Source organism: Ochotona princeps, chromosome 1, assembly GCF_030435755.1.
Source record: "Ochotona princeps isolate mOchPri1 chromosome 1, mOchPri1.hap1, whole genome shotgun sequence".
In the NCBI taxonomy this organism is placed as follows: domain Eukaryota; kingdom Metazoa; phylum Chordata; class Mammalia; order Lagomorpha; family Ochotonidae; genus Ochotona; species Ochotona princeps.
Window position 1 is genome coordinate 135,645,734 of NC_080832.1, and position 19,727 is coordinate 135,665,460.

Consider the following 19,727-nt stretch of genomic DNA (forward strand, 5'->3'; position numbering starts at 1 on the left):
GTTTTTAGCGCCTTGAGTGAGGAGCTCCATGTTCGTTTTGTGTGGGTGCTGAAGCTGCTTGATTCCATCCCACTGGGCTCAATGGGCATGGGAGTGGAAGTGACCCAACAGGGTTTCCTAGAAAGCTGCCAGGACAGCTGATGGTATGTGAAGTTCATGAGGCAGGTGGAGTTGTTTTGGCAGTGGAAGAGCTGTGCTGCTGCTTCGGGCAGTTGCCATTCACCAGCACACTCCCTTCCCTAGGTGTCATATCCACTTTCAGACATATGTGCTGCCAGAGCACTTGGTTTCCATGGCAGCGGGAAATGGCTTAGGCACTGAACTTGTCTTTCGCCATGTAATTTTGAGCGCCTTGAGTGAGGAGCTCCATGTTCGTTTTGTGTGTGTGCTGAAGCTGCTTGATTCCATCCCACTGGGCTCAATGGGCATGGGACCGGAAGTGACCCAACAGGGTTTCCTAGATAGCTGCCAGGACAGCTGATGGTATGTGAAGTTCATGAGGCAGGTGGAGTTGTTTTGGCAGTGGAAGAGCTGTGCTGCTGCTTCGGGCAGTTGCCATTCACCAGCACACTCCCTTCCCTAGGTGTCATATCCACTTTCAGACATATGTGCTGCCAGAGCACTTGGTTTCCATGGCAGCGGGAAACGGCTTTTGCACTGAACTTGTCTTTGGCTGCGGAGTTTTGAGCGCCTTGAGTGAGGAGCTCCATGTTCGTTTTGTGTGTGTGCTGAAGCTGCTTGATTCCATCCCACTGGGCTCAATGGGCATGGGACCGGAAGTGACCCAACAGGGTTTCCTAGATAGCTGCCAGGACAGCTGATGGTATGTGAAGTTCATGAGGCAGGTGGAGTTGTTTTGGCAGTGGAAGAGCTGTGCTGCTGCTTCGGGCAGTTGCCATTCACCAACACACTCCCTTCCCTAGGTGTCATATCCACTTTCAGACATCTTTGCTGCCAGAGCACTTGGTTTCCATGGCAGCGGGAAATGGCTTGGGCACTGAACTTGTCTTTCGCCATGTAATTTTGAGCGCCTTGAGTGAGGAGCTCCATGTTCGTTTTGTGTGGGTGCTGAAGCTGCTTGATTCCATCCCACTGGGCTCAATGGGCATGGGAGTGGAAGTGACCCAACAGGGTTTCCTAGATAGCTGCCAGGACAGCTGATGGTATGTGAAGTTCATGAGGCAGGTGGAGTTGTTTTGGCAGTGGAAGAGCTGGGCTGCTGCTTCGGGCAGTTGCCATTCACCAGCACACTCCCTTCCCTAGGTGTCATATCCACTTTCAGACATATGTGCTGCCAGAGCACTTGGTTTCCATGGCAGCGGGAAATGGCTTAGGCACTGAACTTGTCTTTCGCCATGTAGTTTTGAGCGCCTTGAGTGAGGAGCTCCATGTTCGTTTTGTGTGGGTGCTGAAGCTGCTTGATTCCATCCCACTGGGCTCAATGGGTATGGGACCGGAAGTGACCCAACAGGGTTTCCTAGATAGCTGCCAGGACAGCTGATGGTATGTGAAGTTCATGAGGCAGGTGGAGTTGTTTTGGCACTGGAAGAGCTGTGCTGCTGCTTCGGGCAGTTGCCATTCACCAGCACAGTCCCTTCCCTAGGTGTCATATCCACTTTCAGACATATGTGCTGCCAGAGCACTTGGTTTCCATGGCAGCGGGAAACGGCTTGGGCACTGAACTTGTCTTTGGCTGCGGAGTTTTTAGCGCCTTGAGTGAGGAGCTCCATGTTCGTTTTGTGTGGGTGCTGAAGCTGCTTGATTCCATCCCACTGGGCTCAATGGGCATGGGACCGGAAGTGACCCTACAGGGTTTCCTAGATAGCTGCCAGGACAGCTGATGGTATGTGAAGTTCATGAGGCAGGTGGAGTTGTTTTGGCACTGGAAGAGCTGTGCTGCTGCTTCGGGCAGTTGCCATTCACCAGCACACTCCCTTCCCTAGGTGTCATATCCACTTTCAGACATATGTGCTGCCAGAGCACTTGGTTTCCATGGCAGCGGGAAATGGCTTGGGCACTGAACTTATTTTGGCCGTGGAGTTTTGAGCGCCTTGAGTGAGGAGCTCCATGTTCGTTTTGTGTGGGTGCTGAAGCTGCTTGATTCCATCCCACTGGGCTCAATGGGCATGGGACGGAAAGTGACCCAACAAGGTTTCCTAGATAGCTGCCAGGACAGCTGATGGTATGTGAAGTTCATGAGGCAGGTGGAGTTGTTTTGGCAGTGGAAGAGCTGTGCTGCTGCTTCGGGCAGTTGCCATTCACCAGCACACTCCCTTCCCTAGGTGTCATATCCACTTTCAGACATCTGTGCTGCCAGAGCAATTGGTTTAAATGGCAGCAGGAAATGTCTTGGGCACTGAACTTATCTTTGGCCGTGGAGTTTTTAGCGCCTTGAGTGAGGAGCTCCATGTTCGTTTTGTGTGGGTGCTGAAGCTGCTTGATTCCATCCCACTGGGCTCAATGGGCATGGGACCGGAAGTGACCCAACAGGGTTTCCTAGATAGCTGCCAGAACAGCTGATGGTATGTGAAGTTCATGAGGCAGGTGGAGTTGTTTTGGCACTGGAAGAGCTGTGCTGCTGCTTCGGGCAGTTGCCATTCACCAGCACACTCCCTTCCCTAGGTGTCATATCCACTTTCAGACATATGTGCTGCCAGAGCACTTGGTTTCCATGGCAGCGGGAAATGGCTTGGGCACTGAACTTGTCTTTCGCCATGTAATTTTGAGCGCCTTGAGTGAGGAGCTCCATGTTCGTTTTGTGTGGGTGCTGAAGCTGCTTGATTCCATCCCACTGGGCTCAATGGGCATGGGACAGGAAGTGAGCCAACAGGGTTTCCTAGATAGCTGCCAGGACAGCTGATGGTATGTGAAGTTCATGAGGCAGGTGGAGTTGTTTTGGCAGTGGAAGAGCTGTTCTGCTGCTTCGGGCAGTTGCCATTCACTACCACACTCCCTTGCCTAGGTGTCATATCCACTTTCAGACATATGTGCTGCCAGAGCACTTGGTTTCCATGGCAGTGGGAAATGGCTTCGACACTGAACTTGTCTTTGGCCGTGAAGTTTTGAGTTCCTTGAGTGAGGAGCTCCATGTTCATTTTGTGTGGATGCTCAAGCTGCTTGATTCCATCCCACTGGGCTCAATGGGCATGGGACCGGAAGTGACCCTACAGGGTTTCCTAGATAGCTGCCAGGACAGCTGATGGTATGTGAAGTTCATGAGGCAGGTGGAGTTGTTTTGGCAGTGGAAGAGCTGTGCTGCTGCTGCTTCGGGCAGTTGCCATTCACCAGCACACTCCCTTCCCTAGGTGTCATATCCACTTTCAGACATATGTGCTGCCAGAGCACTTGGTTTCCATGGCAGCAGGAAACGGCTTGGGCACTGAACTTGTCTTTGGCCTTGGAGTTTTGAGCGCCTTGAGTGAGGAGCTCCATGTTCGTTTTGTGTGTGTGCTGAAGCTGCTTGATTCCATCCCACTGGGCTCAATGGGCATGGGAGTGGAAGTGACCCAACAGGGTTTCCTAGATAGCTGCCAGGACAGCTGATGGTATGTGAAGTTCATGAGGCAGGTGGAGTTGTTTTGGCAGTGGAAGAGCTGTGCTGCTGCTTCGGGCAGTTGCCATTCACCACCACACTCCCTTCCCTAGGTGTCATATCCACTTTCAGACATCTGTGCTGCCAGAGCACTTGGTTTCCATGGCAGCGGGAAATGGCTTGGGCACTGAACTTGTCTTTGGCTGCGGAGTTTTGAGCGCCTTGAGTGAGGAGCTCCATGTTCGTTTTGTGTGGGTGCTGAAGCTGCTTGATTCCATCCCACTGGGCTCAATGGGCATGGGACCGGAAGTGACCCAACAGGGTTTCCTAGATAGCTGCCAGGACAGCTGATGGTATGTGAAGTTCATGAGGCAGGTGGAGTTGTTTTGGCAGTGGAAGAGCTGTGCTGCTGCTTCGGGCAGTTGCCATTCACCAGCACACTCCCTTCCCTAGGTGTCATATCCACTTTCAGACATATGTGCTGCCAGAGCACTTGGTTTCCATGGCAGCGGGAAACGGCTTGGGCACTGAACTTGTCTTTGGCCGTGGAGTTTTGAGCGCCTTGAGTGAGAAGCTCCATGTTCGTTTTGTGTGTGTGCTGAAGCTGCTTGATTCCATCCCACTGGGCTCAATGGGCATGGGACCTGAAGTGACCCAACAGGGTTTCCTAGATAGCTGCCAGGACAGCTGATGGTATGTGAAGTTCATGAGGCAGGTGGCGTTGTTTTGGCAGTGGAAGAGCTGTGCTGCTGCTTCGGGCAGTTGCCATTCACCAGCACACTCCCTTCCCTAGGTGTCATATCCACTTTCAGACATATGTGCTGCCAGAGCACTTGGTTTCCATGGCAGCGGGAAATGGCTTAGGCACTGAACTTGTCTTTCGCCATGTAGTTTTGAGCGCCTTGAGTGAGGAGCTCCATGTTCGTTTTGTGTGGGTGCTGAAGCTGCTTGATTCCATCCCACTGGGCTCAATGGGCATGGGACCGGAAGTGACCCTAAAGGGTTTCCTAGATAGCTGCCAGGACAGCTGATGGTATGTGAAGTTCATGAGGCAGGTGGTGTTGTTTTGGCAGTGGAAGAGCTGTGCTGCTGCTTCGGGCAGTTGCCATTCACCAACACACTCCCTTCCCTAGGTGTCATATCCACTTTCAGACATATGTGCTGCCACAGCACTTGGTTTCCATGGCAGCGGGAAACGGCTTGGGCACTGAACTTGTCTTTGGCTGCGGAGTTTTGAGCGCCTTGAGTGAGGAGCTCCATGTTCGTTTTGTGTGGGTGCTCAAGCTGCTTGATTCCATCCCACTGGGCTCAATGGGCATGGGACCTGAAGTGACCCAACAGGGTTTCCTAGATACCTGCCAGGACAGCTGATGGTATGTGAAGTTCATGAGGCAGGTGGAGTTTTTTTGGCACTGGAAGAGCTGTGCTGCTGCTTCGGGCAGTTGCCATTCACCAGCACAGTACCTTCCCTAGGTGTCATATCCACTTTCAGACATCTGTGCTGCCAGAGCACTTGGTTTCCATGGCAGCAGGAAATGGCTTGGGCACTGAACTTGTCTTTGGCCGTGGAGTTTCGAGTGCCTTGAGTGAGGAGCTCCATGTTGTTTTGTGTGGGTGCTGAAGCTGCTTGATTCCATCCCACTGGGCTCAATGGGCATGGGACCGGAAGTGACCCAACAGGGTTTCCTAGATAGCTGCCAGGACAGCTGATGGTATGTGAAGTTCATGAGGCAGGTGGAGTTGTTTTGGCAGTGGAAGAGCTGGGCTGCTGCTTCGGGCAGTTGCCATTCACCAGCACACTCCCTTCCCTAGGTGTCATATCCACTTTCAGACATATGTGCTGCCAGAGCACTTGGTTTCCATGGCAGCGGGAAATGGCTTGGGCACTGAACTTGTCTTTGGCCTTGGAGTTTTGAGCGCCTTGAGTGAGGAGCTCCATGTTCGTTTTGTGTGGGTGCTCAAGATGTTTGATTCCATCCCACTGGGCTCAATGGGCATGGGACCGGAAGTGACCCAACAGGGTTTCCTAGATAGCTGCCAGGACAGCTGATGGTATGTGAAGTTCATGAGGCAGGTGGAGTTGTTTTGGCACAGGAGAGCTGTGCTGCTGCTTCAGGCAGTTGCCATGCACCACCACACTCCCTTCCCTAGGTGTCATATCCACTTTCAGACATATGTGCTGCCAGAGCACTTGGTTTCCATGGCAGCGGGAAATGGCTTGGGCACTGAACTTGTTTTTGGCCGTGGAATTTTGAGCGCCTTGAGTGAGGAGCTCCATGTTCGTTTTGTGTGGGTGCTGAAGCTGCTGGATTCCATCCCACTGGGCTCAATGGGCATTGGACCGGAAGTAACCCAACAGGGTTTCCTAGATAGCTGCCAGGACAGCTGATGGTATGTGAAGTTCATGAGGCAGGTGGAGTTGTTTTGGCAGTGGAAGAGCTGTGCTGCTGCTTCGGGCAGTTGCCATTCACCAGCACACTCCCTTCCCTAGGTGTCATATCCACTTTCAGACATATGTGCTGCCAGAGCACTTGGTTTCCATGGCAGCGGGAAATGGCTGCAGCACTGAACTTGTCTTTCGCCATGTAGTTTTGAGCGCCTTGAGTGAGGAGCTCCATGTTCGTTTTGTGTGGGTGCTCAAGCTGCTTGATTCCATCCCACTGGGCTCAATGGGCATGGGACCGGAAGTGACCCAACAGGGTTTCCTAGATAGCTGCCAGGACAGCTGATGGTATGTGAAGTTCATGAGGCAGGTGGAGTTGTTTTGGCAGTGGAAGAGCTGTGCTGCTGCTTCGGGCAGTTGCCATTCACCAGCACACTCCCTTCCCTAGGTGTCATATCCACTTTCAGACATATGTGCTGCCAGAGCACTTGGTTTCCATGGCAGCGGGAAACGGCTTGGGCACTGAACTTGTCTTTCGCCATGTAATTTTGAGCGCCTTGAGTGAGGAGCTCCATGTTCGTTTTGTGTGGGTGCTCAAGCTGCTTGATTCCATCCCACAGGGCTCAATGGGCATGGGACCGGAAGTGACCCAACAGGGTTTCCTAGATAGCTGCCAGGACAGCTGATGGTATGTGAAGTTCATGAGGCAGGTGGAGTTGTTTTGGCACTGGAAGAGCTGTGCTGCTGCTTCGGGCAGTTGACATTCACTACCACACTCCCTTCCCTAGGTGTCATATCCACTTTCAGACATATGTGCTGCCAGAGCACTTGGTTTCCATAGCAGCGGGAAATGGCTTGGGCACTGAACTTGTCTTTCGCCATGTAATTTTGAGCGCCTTTAGTGAGGAGCTCCATGTTAGTTTTGTGTGGGTGCTGAAGCTGCTTGATTCCATCCCACTGGGCTCAATGGGCATGGGACCGGAAGTGACCCAACAGGGTTTCCTAGATAGCTGCCAGGACAGCTGATGGTATGTGAAGTTCATGAGGCAGGTGGAGTTGTTTTGGCAGTGGAAGAGCTGTGCTGCTGCTTCGGGCAGTTGCCATTCACCACCACACTCCCTTCCCTAGGTGTCATATCCACTTTCAGACATCTGTGCTGCCAGAGCACTTGGTTTCCATGGCAGCGGGAAATGGCTTGGGCACTGAACTTGTCTTTGGCTGCGGAGTTTTTAGCGCCTTGAGTGAGGAGCTCCATGTTCGTTTTGTGTGGGTGCTGAAGCTGCTTGATTCCATCCCACTGGGCTCAATGGGCATGGGACCGGAAGTGACCCAACAGGGTTTCCTAGATAGCTGCCAGGACAGCTGATGGTATGTGAAGTTCATGAGGCAGGTGGAGTTGTTTTGGCAGTGGAAGAGCTGTGCTGCTGCTTCGGGCAGTTGCCATTCACCAGCACACTCCCTTCCCTAGGTGTCATATCCACTTTCAGACATATGTGCTGCCAGAGCACTTGGTTTCCATGGCAGCGGGAAACGGCTTGGGCACTGAACTTGTCTTTGGCTGCGGAGTTTTGAGCGCCTTGAGTGAGAAGCTCCATGTTCGTTTTGTGTGTGTGCTGAAGCTGCTTGATTCCATCCCACTGGGCTCAATGGGCATGGGACCTGAAGTGACCCAACAGGGTTTCCTAGATAGCTGCCAGGACAGCTGATGGTATGTGAAGTTCATGAGGCAGGTGGCGTTGTTTTGGCAGTGGAAGAGCTGTGCTGCTGCTTCGGGCAGTTGCCATTCACCAGCACACTCCCTTCCCTAGGTGTCATATCCACTTTCAGACATATGTGCTGCCAGAGCACTTGGTTTCCATGGCAGCGGGAAATGGCTTAGGCACTGAACTTGTCTTTCGCCATGTAGTTTTGAGCGCCTTGAGTGAGGAGCTCCATGTTCGTTTTGTGTGGGTGCTGAAGCTGCTTGATTCCATCCCACTGGGCTCAATGGGCATGGGACCGGAAGTGACCCTAAAGGGTTTCCTAGATAGCTGCCAGGACAGCTGATGGTATGTGAAGTTCATGAGGCAGGTGGTGTTGTTTTGGCAGTGGAAGAGCTGTGCTGCTGCTTCGGGCAGTTGCCATTCACCAACACACTCCCTTCCCTAGGTGTCATATCCACTTTCAGACATATGTGCTGCCACAGCACTTGGTTTCCATGGCAGCGGGAAACGGCTTGGGCACTGAACTTGTCTTTGGCTGCGGAGTTTTGAGCGCCTTGAGTGAGGAGCTCCATGTTCGTTTTGTGTGGGTGCTCAAGCTGCTTGATTCCATCCCACTGGGCTCAATGGGCATGGGACCTGAAGTGACCCAACAGGGTTTCCTAGATACCTGCCAGGACAGCTGATGGTATGTGAAGTTCATGAGGCAGGTGGAGTTTTTTTGGCACTGGAAGAGCTGTGCTGCTGCTTCGGGCAGTTGCCATTCACCAGCACAGTACCTTCCCTAGGTGTCATATCCACTTTCAGACATCTGTGCTGCCAGAGCACTTGGTTTCCATGGCAGCAGGAAATGGCTTGGGCACTGAACTTGTCTTTGGCCGTGGAGTTTCGAGTGCCTTGAGTGAGGAGCTCCATGTTGTTTTGTGTGGGTGCTGAAGCTGCTTGATTCCATCCCACTGGGCTCAATGGGCATGGGACCGGAAGTGACCCAACAGGGTTTCCTAGATAGCTGCCAGGACAGCTGATGGTATGTGAAGTTCATGAGGCAGGTGGAGTTGTTTTGGCAGTGGAAGAGCTGGGCTGCTGCTTCGGGCAGTTGCCATTCACCAGCACACTCCCTTCCCTAGGTGTCATATCCACTTTCAGACATATGTGCTGCCAGAGCACTTGGTTTCCATGGCAGCGGGAAATGGCTTGGGCACTGAACTTGTCTTTGGCCTTGGAGTTTTGAGCGCCTTGAGTGAGGAGCTCCATGTTCGTTTTGTGTGGGTGCTCAAGATGTTTGATTCCATCCCACTGGGCTCAATGGGCATGGGACCGGAAGTGACCCAACAGGGTTTCCTAGATAGCTGCCAGGACAGCTGATGGTATGTGAAGTTCATGAGGCAGGTGGAGTTGTTTTGGCACAGGAGAGCTGTGCTGCTGCTTCGGGCAGTTGCCATGCACCACCACACTCCCTTCCCTAGGTGTCATATCCACTTTCAGACATATGTGCTGCCAGAGCACTTGGTTTCCATGGCAGCGGGAAATGGCTTGGGCACTGAACTTGTCTTTAGCCGTGGAATTTTGAGCGCCTTGAGTGAGGAGCTCCATGTTCGTTTTGTGTGGGTGCTGAAGCTGCTGGATTCCATCCCACTGGGCTCAATGGGCATTGGACCGGAAGTAACCCAACAGGGTTTCCTAGATAGCTGCCAGGACAGCTGATGGTATGTGAAGTTCATGAGGCAGGTGGAGTTGTTTTGGCAGTGGAAGAGCTGTGCTGCTGCTTCGGGCAGTTGCCATTCACCAGCACACTCCCTTCCCTAGGTGTCATATCCACTTTCAGACATATGTGCTGCCAGAGCACTTGGTTTCCATGGCAGCGGGAAATGGCTGCAGCACTGAACTTGTCTTTCGCCATGTAGTTTTGAGCGCCTTGAGTGAGGAGCTCCATGTTCGTTTTGTGTGGGTGCTCAAGCTGCTTGATTCCATCCCACTGGGCTCAATGGGCATGGGACCGGAAGTGAGCCAACAGGGTTTCCTAGATAGCTGCCAGGACAGCTGATGGTATGTGAAGTTCATGAGGCAGGTGGAGTTGTTTTGGCAGTGGAAGAGCTGTGCTGCTGCTTCGGGCAGTTGCCATTCACCAGCACACTCCCTTCCCTAGGTGTCATATCCACTTTCAGACATATGTGCTGCCAGAGCACTTGGTTTCCATGGCAGCGGGAAACGGCTTGGGCACTGAACTTGTCTTTGGCCGCGGAGTTTTGAGCGCCTTGAGTGAGGAGCTCCATGTTCGTTTTGTGTGGGTGCTCAAGCTGCTTGATTCCATCCCACTGGGCTCAATGGGCATGGGACCGGAAGTGACCCAACAGGGTTTCCTAGATAGCTGCCAGGACAGCTGATGGTATGTGAAGTTCATGAGGCAGGTGGAGTTGTTTTGGCACTGGAAGAGCTGTGCTGCTGCTTCGGGCAGTTGACATTCACTACCACACTCCCTTCCCTAGGTGTCATATCCACTTTCAGACATATGTGCTGCCAGAGCACTTGGTTTCCATAGCAGCGGGAAATGGCTTGGGCACTGAACTTGTCTTTCGCCATGTAATTTTGAGCGCCTTGAGTGAGGAGCTCCATGTTAGTTTTGTGTGGGTGCTGAAGCTGCTTGATTCCATCCCACTGGGCTCAATGGGCATGGGACCGGAAGTGACCCAACAGGGTTTCCTAGATAGCTGCCAGGACAGCTGATGGTATGTGAAGTTCATGAGGCAGGTGGAGTTGTTTTGGCACTGGAAGAGCTGTGCTGCTGCTTCGGGCAGTTGCCATTCAGCAGCACACTCCCTTCCCTAGGTGTCATATCCACTTTCAGACATATGTGCTGCCAGAGCACTTGGTTTCCATGGCAGCGGGAAATGGCTTGGGCACTGAACTTGTCTTTCGCCATGTAATTTTGAGCGCCTTGAGTGAGGAGCTCCATGTTCGTTTTGTGTGGGTGCTGAAGCTGCTTGATTCCATCCCACTGGGCTCAATGGGCATGGGACCGGAAGTGACCCAACAGGGTTTCCTAGATAGCTGCCAGGACAGCTGATGGTATGTGAAGTTCATGAGGCAGGTGGAGTTGTTTTGGCAGTGGAAGAGCTGTGCTGCTGCTTCGGGCAGTTGCCATTCACGAGCACACTCCCTTCCCTAGGTGTCATATCCACTTTCAGACATATGTGCTGCCAGAGCACTTGGTTTCCATGGCAGCGGGAAATGGCTTGGGCACTGAACTTGTCTTTGGCCGTGGAGTTTTGAGCGCCTTGAGTGAGGAGCTCCATGTTCGTTTTGTGTGGGTGCTGAAGCTGCTTGATTCCATCCCACTGGGCTCAATGGGCATGGGACCGGAAGTGACCCAACAGGGTTTCCTAGATAGCTGCCAGGACAGCTGATGGTATGTGAAGTTCATGAGGCAGGTGGTGTTGTTTTGGCACTGGAAGAGCTGTGCTGCTGCTTCGGGCAGTTGCCATTCACCACCACACTCCCTTCCCTAGGTGTCATATCCACTTTCAGACATATGTGCTGCCAGAGCACTTGGTTTCCATGGCAGCGGGAAATGGCTTGGGCACTGAACTTGTCTTTCGCCATGTAATTTTGAGCGCCTTGAGTGAGGAGCTCCATGTTCGTTTTGTGTGGGTGCTGAAGCTGCTTGATTCCATCCCACTGGGCTCAATGGGCATGGGACCGGAAGTGACCCAACAGGGTTTCCTAGATAGCTGCCAGGACAGCTGATGGTATGTGAAGTTCATGAGGCAGGTGGAGTTGTTTTGGCACTGGAAGAGCTGTGCTGCTGCTTCGGGCAGTTGCCATTCACGAGCACACTCCCTTCCCTAGGTGTCATATCCACTTTCAGACATATGTGCTGCCAGAGCACTTGGTTTCCATGGCAGCGGGAAATGGCTTGGGCACTGAACTTGTCTTTGGTTTTGGAGTTTTTTGCGCCTTGAGTGAGGAGCTCCATGTTCGTTTTGTGTGGGTGCTGAAGCTGCTTGATTCCATCCCACTGGGCTCAATGGGCATGGGACCGGAAGTGACCCAACAGGGTTTCCTAGATAGCTGCCAGGACAGCTGATGGTATGTGAAGTTCATGAGGCAGGTGGTGTTGTTTTGGCACTGGAAGAGCTGTGCTGCTGCTTCGGGCAGTTGCCATTCACCAACACACTCCCTTCCCTAGGTGTCATATCCACTTTCAGACATATGTGCTGCCAGAGCACTTGGTTTCCATGGCAGCAGGAAATGGCTTCAGCACTGAACTTGTCTTTCGCCATGTAATTTTGAGCGCCTTGAGTGAGGAGCTCCATGTTCGTTTTGTGTGGGTGCTGAAGCTGCTTGATTCCATCCCACTGGGCTCAATGGGCATGGGACCGGAAGTGACCCAACAGGGTTTCCTAGATAGCTGCCAGGACAGCTGATGGTATGTGAAGTTCATGAGGCAGGTGGAGTTGTTTTGGCAGTGGAAGAGCTGTGCTGCTGCTTCGGGCAGTTGCCATTCACCAACACACTCCCTTCCCTAGGTGTCATATCCACTTTCAGACATATGTGCTGCCAGAGCACTTGATTTCCATGGCAGCGGGAAATGGCTGGGGCACTGAACTTGTCTTTGGCTGCAGAGTTTTTAGCGCCTTGAGTGAGGAGCTCCATGTTCGTTTTGTGTGGGTGCTGAAGCTGCTTGATTCCATCCCACTGGGCTCAATGGGCATGGGACCGGAAGTGAGGCAACAGGGTTTCCTAGATAGCTGCCAGGACAGCTGATGGTATGTGAAGTTCATGAGGCAGGTGGAGTTGTTTTGGCTGTGGAAGAGCTGTGCTGCTGCTTCAGGCAGTTGCCATTCACCAACACACTCCCTTCCCTAGGTGTCATATCCACTTTCAGACATATGTGCTGCCAGAGCACTTGGTTTCCATGGCAGCGGGAAATGGCTTAGGCACTGAACTTGTCTTTCGCCATGTAGTTTTGAGCGCCTTGAGTGAGGAGCTCCATGTTCGTTTTGTGTGGGTGCTCAAGCTGCTTGATTCCATCCCACTGGGCTCAATGGGCATGGGACCGGAAGTGACCCAACAGGGTTTCCTAGATAGCTGCCAGGACAGCTGATGGTATGTGAAGTTCATGAGGCAGGTGGAGTTGTTTTGGCAGTGGAAGAGCTGTGCTGCTGCTTCGGGCAGTTGCCATTCACGAGCACACTCCCTTCCCTAGGTGTCATATCCACTTTCAGACATATGTGCTGCCAGAGCACTTGGTTTCCATGGCAGCGGGAAATGGCTTGGGCACTGATCTTGTCTTTGGCCTTGGAGTTTCGAGTGCCTTGAGTGAGGAGCTCCATGTTCGTTTTGTGTGGGTGCTCAAGCTGCTTGATTCCATCCCACTGGGCTCAATGGGCATGGGACCGGAAGTGACCCAACAGGGTTTCCTAGATAGCTGCCAGGACAGCTGATGGTATGTGAAGTTCATGAGGCAGGTGGAGTTGTTTTGGCAGTGGAAGAGCTGTGCTGCTGCTTCGGGCAGTTGCCATTCACCAACACACTCCCTTCCCTAGGTGTCATATCCACTTTCAGACATATGTGCTGCCAGAGCACTTGGTTTCCATGGCAGCGTGAAATGGTTTAGGCACTGAACTTGTCTTTCGCATGTAGTTTTGAGCGCCTTGAGTGAGGAGCTCCATGTTCGTTTTGTGTGTGTGCTGAAGCTGCTTGATTCCATCCCACTGGGCTCAATGGGCATGGGACCGGAAGTGACCCTACAGGGTTTCCTAGATAGCTGCCAGGACAGCTGATGGTATGTGAAGTTCATGAGGCAGGTGGAGTTGTTTTGGCACTGGAAGAGCTGTGCTGCTGCTTCGGGCAGTTGCCATTCACCAGCACAGTCCCTTCCCTAGGTGTCATATCCACTTTCAGACTTATGTGCTGCCAGAGCACTTGGTTTCCATGGCAGCTGGAAATGGCTTGGGCACTGAACTTGTCTTTGGCCTTGGAGTTTTGAGCGCCTTGAGTGAGGAGCTCCATGTTCGTTTTGTGTGGGTGCTCAACCTGCTTGATTCCATCCCACTGGGCTCAATGGGCATGGGACCTGAAGTGACCCAACAGGGTTTCCTAGATAGCTGCCAGGACAGCTGATGGTATGTGAAGTTCATGAGGCAGGTGGAGTTGTTTTGGCACTGGAAGAGCTGTGCTGCTGCTTCGGGTAGTTGCCATTCACCAGCACACTCCCTTCCCTAGGTGTCATATCCACTTTCAGACATATGTGCTGCCAGAGCACTTGGTTTCCATGGCAGCGGGAAATGGCTTGGGCACTGAACTTGTCTTTGGCTGCGGAGTTTTTAGCGCCTAGAGGGAGGAGCTCCATTTTCATTTTGTGTGGGTGCTGAAGCTGCTTGATTCCATCCCACTGGGCTCAATGGGCATGGGACCGGAAGTGACCCAACAGGGTTTCCTAGATAGCTGCCAGGACAGCTGATGGTATGTGAAGTTCATGAGGCAGGTGGTGTTGTTTTGGCAGTGGAAGAGCTGTGCTGCTGCTTCAGGCAGTTGCCATTCACCAGCACACTCCCTTCCCTAGGTGTCATATCCACTTTCAGACATATGTGCTGCCAGAGCACTTGGTTTCCATGGCAGCGGGAAATGGCTTCAGCACTGAACTTGTCTTTCGCCATGTAGTTTTGAGCGCCTTGAGTGAGGAGCTCCATGTTCGTTTTGTGTGGGTGCTCAAGCTGCTTGATTCCATCCCACAGGGCTCAATGGGCATGGGACCGGAAGTGACCCAACAGGGTTTCCTAGATAGCTGCCAGGACAGCTGATGGTATGTGAAGTTCATGAGGCAGGTGGAGTTGTTTTGGCACTGGAAGAGCTGTGCTGCTGCTTCGGGCAGTTGCCATTCAGCAGCACACTCCCTTCCCTAGGTGTCATATCCACTTTCAGACATATGTGCTGCCAGAGCACTTGGTTTCCATGGCAGCGGGAAATGGCTTGGGCACTGAACTTGTCTTTCGCCATGTAATTTTGAGCGCCTTGAGTGAGGAGCTCCATGTTCGTTTTGTGTGGGTGCTGAAGCTGCTTGATTCCATCCCACTGGGCTCAATGGGCATGGGACCGGAAGTGACCCAACAGGGTTTCCTAGATAGCTGCCACGACAGCTGATGGTATGTGAAGTTCATGAGGCAGGTGGAGTTGTTTTGGCAGTGGAAGAGCTGTGCTGCTGCTTCGGGCAGTTGCCATTCACGAGCACACTCCCTTCCCTAGGTGTCATATCCACTTTCAGACATATGTGCTGCCAGAGCACTTGGTTTCCATGGCAGCGGGAAATGGCTTGGGCACTGAACTTGTCTTTGGCCGTGGAGTTTTGAGCGCCTTGAGTGAGGAGCTCCATGTTCGTTTTGTGTGGGTGCTGAAGCTGCTTGATTCCATCCCACTGGGCTCAATGGGCATGGGACCGGAAGTGACCCAACAGGGTTTCCTAGATAGCTGCCAGGACAGCTGATGGTATGTGAAGTTCATGAGGCAGGTGGTGTTGTTTTGGCACTGGAAGAGCTGTGCTGCTGCTTCGGGCAGTTGCCATTCACCAACACACTCCCTTCCCTAGGTGTCATATCCACTTTCAGACATATGTGCTGCCAGAGCACTTGGTTTCCATGGCAGCAGGAAATGGCTTCAGCACTGAACTTGTCTTTCGCCATGTAATTTTGAGCGCCTTGAGTGAGGAGCTCCATGTTCGTTTTGTGTGGGTGCTGAAGCTGCTTGATTCCATCCCACTGGGCTCAATGGGCATGGGACCGGAAGTGACCCAACAGGGTTTCCTAGATAGCTGCCACGACAGCTGATGGTATGTGAAGTTCATGAGGCAGGTGGAGTTGTTTTGGCAGTGGAAGAGCTGTGCTGCTGCTTCGGGCAGTTGCCATTCACCAACACACTCCCTTCCCTAGGTGTCATATCCACTTTCAGACATATGTGCTGCCAGAGCACTTGATTTCCATGGCAGCGGGAAATGGCTGGGGCACTGAACTTGTCTTTGGCTGCAGAGTTTTTAGCGCCTTGAGTGAGGAGCTCCATGTTCGTTTTGTGTGGGTGCTGAAGCTGCTTGATTCCATCCCACTGGGCTCAATGGGCATGGGACCGGAAGTGAGGCAACAGGGTTTCCTAGATAGCTGCCAGGACAGCTGATGGTATGTGAAGTTCATGAGGCAGGTGGAGTTGTTTTGGCTGTGGAAGAGCTGTGCTGCTGCTTCAGGCAGATGCCATTCACCAACACACTCCCTTCCCTAGGTGTCATATCCACTTTCAGACATATGTGCTGCCAGAGCACTTGGTTTCCATGGCAGCGGGAAATGGCTTAGGCACTGAACTTGTCTTTCGCCATGTAGTTTTGAGCGCCTTGAGTGAGGAGCTCCATGTTCGTTTTGTGTGGGTGCTCAAGCTGCTTGATTCCATCCCACTGGGCTCAATGGGCATGGGACCGGAAGTGACCCAACAGGGTTTCCTAGATAGCTGCCAGGACAGCTGATGGTATGTGAAGTTCATGAGGCAGGTGGAGTTGTTTTGGCAGTGGAAGAGCTGTGCTGCTGCTTCGGGCAGTTGCCATTCACCAACACACTCCCTTCCCTAGGTGTCATATCCACTTTCAGACATATGTGCTGCCAGAGCACTTGGTTTCCATGGCAGCGGGAAATGGCTTGGGCACTGATCTTGTCTTTGGCCTTGGAGTTTCGAGTGCCTTGAGTGAGGAGCTCCATGTTCGTTTTGTGTGGGTGCTCAAGCTGCTTGATTCCATCCCACTGGGCTCAATGGGCATGGGACCGGAAGTGAGCCAACAGGGTTTCCTAGATAGCTGCCAGGACAGCTGATGGTATGTGAAGTTCATGAGGCAGGTGGAGTTGTTTTGGCAGTGGAAGAGCTGTGCTGCTGCTTCGGGCAGTTGCCATTCACCAACACACTCCCTTCCCTAGGTGTCATATCCACTTTCAGACATATGTGCTGCCAGAGCACTTGGTTTCCATGGCAGCGTGAAATGGTTTAGGCACTGAACTTGTCTTTCGCATGTAGTTTTGAGCGCCTTGAGTGAGGAGCTCCATGTTCGTTTTGTGTGTGTGCTGAAGCTGCTTGATTCCATCCCACTGGGCTCAATGGGCATGGGACCGGAAGTGACCCTACAGGGTTTCCTAGATAGCTGCCAGGACAGCTGATGGTATGTGAAGTTCATGAGGCAGGTGGAGTTGTTTTGGCACTGGAAGAGCTGTGCTGCTGCTTCGGGCAGTTGCCATTCACCAGCACAGTCCCTTCCCTAGGTGTCATATCCACTTTCAGACTTATGTGCTGCCAGAGCACTTGGTTTCCATGGCAGCTGGAAATGGCTTGGGCACTGAACTTGTCTTTGGCCTTGGAGTTTTGAGCGCCTTGAGTGAGGAGCTCCATGTTCGTTTTGTGTGGGTGCTCAACCTGCTTGATTCCATCCCCCTGGGCTCAATGGGCATGGGACCTGAAGTGACCCAACAGGGTTTCCTAGATAGCTGCCAGGACAGCTGATGGTATGTGAAGTTCATGAGGCAGGTGGAGTTGTTTTGGCACTGGAAGAGCTGTGCTGCTGCTTCGGGTAGTTGCCATTCACCAGCACACTCCCTTCCCTAGGTGTCATATCCACTTTCAGACATATGTGCTGCCAGAGCACTTGGTTTCCATGGCAGCGGGAAATGGCTTGGGCACTGAACTTGTCTTTGGCTGCGGAGTTTTTAGCGCCTAGAGGGAGGAGCTCCATTTTCATTTTGTGTGGGTGCTGAAGCTGCTTGATTCCATCCCACTGGGCTCAATGGGCATGGGACCGGAAGTGACCCAACAGGGTTTCCTAGATAGCTGCCAGGACAGCTGATGGTATGTGAAGTTCATGAGGCAGGTGGTGTTGTTTTGGCAGTGGAAGAGCTGTGCTGCTGCTTCAGGCAGTTGCCATTCACCAGCACACTCCCTTCCCTAGGTGTCATATCCACTTTCAGACATATGTGCTGCCAGAGCACTTGGTTTCCATAGCAGCGGGAAATGGCTTGAGCACTGAACTTGTCTTTGGCCTTGGAGTTTTGAGCGCCTTGAGTGAGGAGCTCCATGTTCGTTTTGTGTGGGTGCAGAAGCTGCTTGATTCCATCCCACTGGGCTCAATGGGCATGGGACCGGAAGTGACCCAACAGGGTTTCCTAGATAGCTGCCAGGACAGCTGATGGTATGTGAAGTTCATGAGGCAGGTGGAGTTGTTTTGGCACTGGAAGAGCTGTGCTGCTGCGTCGGGCAGTTGCCATTCACGAGCACACTCCCTTCCCTAGGTGTCATATCCACTTTCAGACATATGTGCTGCCAGAGCACTTGGTTTCCATGGCAGCGGGAAATGGCTTCAGCACTGAACTTGTCTTTGGCCTTGGAGTTTTGAGCGCCTTGAGTGAGGAGCTCCATGTTCGTTTTGTGTGGGTGCTGAAGCTGCTTGATTCCATCCCACTGGGCTCAATGGGCATGGGACCGGAAGTGACCCAACAGGGTTTCCTAGATAGCTGCCAGGACAGCTGATGGTATGTGAAGTTCATGAGGCAGGTGGTGTTGTTTTGGCACTGGAAGAGCTGTGCTGCTGCTTCGGGCAGTTGCCATTCAGCAGCACACTCCCTTCCCTAGGTGTCATATCCACTTTCAGACATATGTGCTGCCAGAGCACTTGGTTTCCATGGCAGCGGGAAATGGCTTCAGCACTGAACTTGTCTTTCGCCATGTAATTTTGAGCGCCTTGAGTGAGGAGCTCCATGTTCGTTTTGTGTGGGTGCTGAAGCTGCTTGATTCCATCCCACTGGGCTCAATGGGCATGGGACCGGAAGTGACCCAACAGGGTTTCCTAGATAGCTGCCACGACAGCTGATGGTATGTGAAGTTCATGAGGCAGGTGGAGTTGTTTTGGCAGTGGAAGAGCTGTGCTGCTGCTTCGGGCAGTTGCCATTCACCAACACACTCCCTTCCCTAGGTGTCATATCCACTTTCAGACATATGTGCTGCCAGAGCACTTGATTTCCATGGCAGCGGGAAATGGCTGGGGCACTGAACTTGTCTTTGGCTGCAGAGTTTTTAGCGCCTTGAGTGAGGAGCTCCATGTTCGTTTTGTGTGGGTGCTGAAGCTGCTTGATTCCATCCCACTGGGCTCAATGGGCATGGGACCGGAAGTGAGGCAACAGGGTTTCCTAGATAGCTGCCAGGACAGCTGATGGTATGTGAAGTTCATGAGGCAGGTGGAGTTGTTTTGGCTGTGGAAGAGCTGTGCTGCTGCTTCAGGCAGTTGCCATTCACCAACACACTCCCTTCCCTAGGTGTCATATCCACTTTCAGACATATGTGCTGCCAGAGCACTTGGTTTCCATGGCAGCGGGAAATGGCTTAGGCACTGAACTTGTCTTTCGCCATGTAGTTTTGAGCGCCTTGAGTGAGGAGCTCCATGTTCGTTTTGTGTGGGTGCTCAAGCTGCTTGATTCCATCCCACTGGGCTCAATGGGCATGGGACCGGAAGTGAGCCAACAGGGTTTCCTAGATAGCTGCCAGGACAGCTGATGGTATGTGAAGTTCATGAGGCAGGTGGAGTTGTTTTGGCACTGGAAGAGCTGTGCTGCTGCTTCGGGCAGTTGCCATTCACCAGCACACTCCCTTCCCTAGGTGTCATATCCACTTTCAGACATATGTGCTGCCAGAGCACTTGGTTTCCATGGCAGTGGGAAATGGCTTGGGCACTGAACTTGTCTTTGGCCGTGGAGTTTTTAGCGCCTTGAGTGAGGAGCTCCAAGTTCGTTTTGTGTGGGTGCTCAACCTGCTTGATTCCATCCCACTGGGCTCAATGGGCATGGGACCTGAAGTGACCCAACAAGGTTTCCTAGATAGCTGCCAGGACAGCTGATGGTATGTGAAGTTCATGAGGCAGGTGGAGTTGTTTTGGCACTGGAAGAGCTGTGCTGCTGCTTCGGGCAGTTGCCATTCACCACCACACTCCCTTCCCTAGGTGTCATATCCACTTTCAGACATATGTGCTGCCAGAGCACTTGGTTTCCATGGCAGCGGGAAATGGCTTGGGCACTGATCTTGTCTTTGGCCTTGGAGTTTTGAGCGC